General features: G+C 55.0%; 1 pseudogene; it reads left to right on the forward strand.

Moving 5' to 3' along the window:
• Positions 1–906: 906 nt before the first annotated feature.
• On the forward strand, positions 907–3,647 carry LOC125522126 (G-type lectin S-receptor-like serine/threonine-protein kinase At2g19130 pseudogene; annotated as a pseudogene).
• The last annotated feature ends 1,188 nt before the right edge of the window (positions 3,648–4,835 follow it).

Here is a 4,835-nt window from a genome sequence, read left to right on the forward strand (position 1 = left end):
CAGGGCTATGCCTAAGCCGTCGGCAGCCAGGAGGCACCAGGCGGCGACACGTGGCACGGCTATGCCTACGGCAAAGCTGTCGGCATAGATTTTGTCTATGCCGATGGATTTGCCGTAGGCATAGCCCTGCCACCACGTTGCTTCCCGTGATTCGTCAGCGCTTTTGACGGCGCCGTCCGTTGCCGTCAGGCGAAAAACACTGCCGGCGGCTAAACTATGCCGACGGCCGAGCGTCAGCCGTCGGCATAGGGACCTATACCGACGGCTATATTCTGCCGACGGTCTGACAAGACTACGCTGACGTGATCTACACCGACGAGGCTATGCCGACGGCAGCCGTAGGCATAGATCTATGCCGACGGGAAATGACCTATGCCGACGGCCAGGGCCGTTGGCATAGGCCGCGAGTCCGGTAGTGATGGACGGCTAACTAGTTAGCTAGGCAACAAACTAGCCCAATTCATCACCTTACCTATGTGTGGCCTGTACATGCAGCAAAACACCAGACCACGATATTGCATGCGTTACGGCCGGCCTGCCCTGTACTCTACTGATTTGAAAGAAATAAAAACAATCGACTGATCCAAATTGGTGCAAGTCAATTCTCATATAAAATCAACTGAACCAAATTGGTGCAAGTCAATTCTCGTAGAAAATCGACTTGTCCCAATTAATTTTTCAGGCGACTTGGGCCTAGCCAGTCCCATCCACAAATCAGTAGATGTAGTATGTGGAGGACTCAGCAGCACACTGTCGCCGCTCTAGCGGTGGACCAATTCAAGGCCACACCAGCCATGCAATCAAAATACTACTGGTCTGTAAATCTAGAACGCACGAAAAGTAGTAGAACTCATGGTCATAGGTTATTAATATGCCGGGGATCACCGCGAGAGATCATATTTCTTCCTGAGAATTCACCGGCGAACTGATGGGCTTCATCATGTCACTGGTCACTGCCACTTTCATAGCCCTTGCCTTGTGCTTCGCCCCTGCACCGGGCGCAGCGGCGACACTCTCGGCGCGGCGTCCGCTGCGGGGCAACGACACGCTGGTCTCGGCACAGGGCAAGTTCGAGCTCGGCCTGTTCAGCCCCGCTGGCAGCTCCGACGGCAGGCTCTACCTCGGAATCTGGTACAAGAACATCCCCGTCCAGACCGTCGTGTGGGTCGCCAACCGCGTGACTCCCTTGTCTACCGTCGTCTCTGCCGAGCTCCGTGTGTCCCCTGATGACGGCAACCTCGAGCTCGTTGGTCCCACCAACGCCTCCGCCTCGCCGGTGGTCGTGTGGTCTTCGAACCTGTCGTCGTCGTCGCGCTCTAACACAGCAGAAATCCGCGACAACGGCAACCTGGTCCTTGTGGACGGCGGCAACTCCTCCAACGTGATGTGGCAGAGCTTCGACCACCCCACGGACACGCACATCTCGGGGGCATGGCTCGGTGAGAACAAGCTCACCGGCGAGTACCAGGCGCTGACATCGTGGCGGAACGCCCAAGACCCCGCGCCGGGGATGTTCACCGACACGGTGGACCCCAGTGGCACCAACGATTTCCTCTTCATGTGGAACCGGTCCCGTATGTACTGGCACACCGGCGTCTGGACCGGCCGCATCTTTGCGGCCACACCGGAGGCGACGAGAAACGACCTCTTCAACCAGACGTATGTCGATACGCCGGCATATCGGCGCGTCACCAACGTACTCTACGACAACGCGACCATCACACGCACGGTGCTCGATCTCACCGGCCAAGCAAAGCTGTACATCTGGGTGTCCGCGAGCCAGAGTTGGCAACTCTTCTGGACGGCACCCACCGTGCAGTGCGACGTGTACGCGCTTTGTGGCACGTTCGGCATCTGCGACCCGAGGAGCCAGCCGCCATGCCGGTGCCCCTCCGGGTTTGCTCCGGTGGCTGGGGGGAACTGGTCTCTCAGCGACTGGAGTGGTGGCTGCCACCGGAGCATACCGCTCACGTGTGCGCGCAACGGTTCGACGACAGACGGGTTCCTAGCGCTGCCGGAAGTGAAGCTCCCCGAAGACTCGCTCGCAGTGGCTGCCGCCCAGAGCAAAGCAGAGTGCAAGTCCACTTGCCAAAAGAACTGCTCTTGCCAGGCCTACGCCTTCTCGGCCAGGGGGTGTGCCCTCTGGCACGGGGAGCTCCGCAATCTTCAGCAACTCTACATGGACTCCGGCGTCTCTGGGTCAGACCTCTATCTCCGGCTTTCAGAAACAGGATTGCAAGATCTGCATGGCGCAGAGAGGAAGAAATGGAGGAGAACATTATGTCTTGTTCTTGCCATCCCATTGGCCAGTGTTGCAGCATTGGGCGCGACGGCCATACTAGCCTGGAGGATTCTTCTTGCTCGTACGAGGAGACTCGCTAGTACGACAAACGGGAATGGTTGCTCATTGGCCGTGTATAGTTACGGTGACCTTCGTGCTGCCACGAAGAACTTCTCAGAGCGACTGGGTGGCGGCGGCTTCGGCTCGGTGTACCGCGGTGTCCTGGAGCAGCAAAAGGGAGACAACAGGACCCATGTCCTGGTGGCGGTCAAGAAGCTGGAAAGCCTTGGACAAGGCGACAAGCAGTTTCGGACGGAGGTGAGCACGCTGGGCTGCATCCAGCACGTGAACCTCGTCCGGCTCCTCGGCTTTTGCTCGTCCGGGGAGGAGAAGATGCTCGTCTACGAGTACATGCCAAGAGGCTCCCTCAACGGCCTCCTCTTTCGCGATGGTGCGTGCCTGAGCTGGCATGATCGGTACTACATCATGGTCGGCGTGGCGAGAGGGCTGGCCTACCTGCACCTTGGCTGCCATGAGTGCATCATACACTGTGACATCAAGCCCGAGAACATCCTGCTGGATGAGGATATGTCCCCGAGAATCGCCGATTTTGGGATGGCAAAGCTGGTTAGGAGGGACTTCAGTCGCGCGTTGACCACGATGCGGGGCACCATCGGGTACCTGGCGCCAGAATGGATCTCCGGGCAGCCTATCAGTGCCAAGGCGGATGTCTACAGTTTCGGGATGGTGCTCTTCGAGCTCATATCTGGACGACGAAACTCTGAGGGGTACAGTGAGGTGGAGGCGGCAGAGAGCGGGAATAGTGATTTGTGGACCTTCTTCCCGGTGTGGGCAGCCGGAAAGATTGTTGAAGGGGAGGTGGACGTCGTGGCTGACCCGCGGCTGCATGGCCAGGTGAGTCCTGAGGAGCTAGAGCGGGCGTGCAGGGTGGCGTGCTGGTGCATCCAGGACGAGGAGGCGTCGCGGCCGACCATGGCGCAGGTCGTGCAGGTGTTGGAGGGCATGGTCCATGTCCACGCGCCACCGGTGCCGCGAGTGCTACAGCACATCGTCACATGAGGTCACATAATTTACACGCCGCGGCCGCCCAAATCTTTTGATGAGTGAGTGAATCGATTTTAGAAGAGGACAATTGTACGAGCGTACACGTCATATGTGCCGACTGAAATTACTGGTTTCGTCGCCACAAAGACTTGTAGACACTTTGGGAACGTCGATGGTGATGCAGAGAATTATCGTGCCATTCAAGAATTTTGAGGACCGCCACCGGTGACATGAAAAATTGTTCTAATACTATGTTTCCCACCAGGATGATTTGTATGGTCTCGAAATTATCTAGTGAGGCTACGATTCAAATATCGTACAAATCAAAGTTTGTTTACACCCCAACCGTTACTTAAGCGAGACAGTATAGTCTTTTTTGATCAAAAGGGGTTTCCCCCCACCTCATTTTTATTAGGAAAACGGGGCAACGCAAGTTTCCATGACTGTTACAAGCGATCGGGTCTACCCAAAATGTTAGACCGGAGAACATAGCAATGCAAAGCTGCGGCCTAAACGCGCTAAACTGAACCGTATCATCCAACTGCCAACGAGAGCGTCTAATGCCACGCAGGGCAAACAACAATACCATCAGCCAAACCAAAATAGAAAGTTTCACAGAGAATAGAGTGACCACCAGCCCCCCTTTTCCTCAAATCAGCCTGAGTGAGCCTTCGTCATTCTGCCCCGGGTCTTCTTCATGCACGCTCTCAATTCCCAACCCAGTCGATCCTGAGCAGCTTGCCTCTTCGCCGGTCCAGGAGCTGGAGGCAACATTGTAGCAACATTGATTGATCACCCCTGGGAAGAATCTTCCATTGATATAGAGACGAGCTGATCTTCTCCAAGATTACTCGAGTGCTTGTCCACGGCACGCCCTGAAAACAAATATTATTACGCATAGTCCAAATGCCCCAAATGGCAGCAACACAAGCAATATTAACGACAGTTTTCTTGTTGTTCATACTTCAAACCGAAGACAGCTCACACTACAGAAAAAGACACTTTCGTGATGATACGTGTCTGTCATAGTAGGTCACGTTTTCTGTCATGCATTTACACCCATGACAATTTTATGACAGAATCAAGATAGTCATACCTATGTTGTCATAGAAGTGTTCCATGACATTATCAAAAATATCATCACGGAAGTGTCCACTGCCATGACAATAAACCCTGCGTCATAGAAGTGCTTTCGATAAGGGTGACCGACATGTGGCATCCACCGTAACGGCTCGCCGTTACGCTATCGGATCCGGTTTTGGATCCGATAACCCGTTAAAAGCCCCGATCAATGGGGATTTTCCACATGTAAAATCAGCATTGACTGGAGGAAACACGTGTCGGCTCACCGTTAGGACAGATATCATCCACTCATTGGACCGAACGCGCCTATGATACATCGACACGTGGCACGACCCAACAGAGCCCCATTCCTGTGAAAAGGCCGGCCTGTTTGACTTGGTCAAAAGGCCGACCCGTTTGGGAATGT

This window comes from Triticum urartu, chromosome 7A (assembly GCF_056163025.1).
Source record: "Triticum urartu cultivar PI428250 chromosome 7A, HENAU_Tu73, whole genome shotgun sequence".
Taxonomy (NCBI): Eukaryota; Viridiplantae; Streptophyta; class Magnoliopsida; order Poales; family Poaceae; genus Triticum; species Triticum urartu.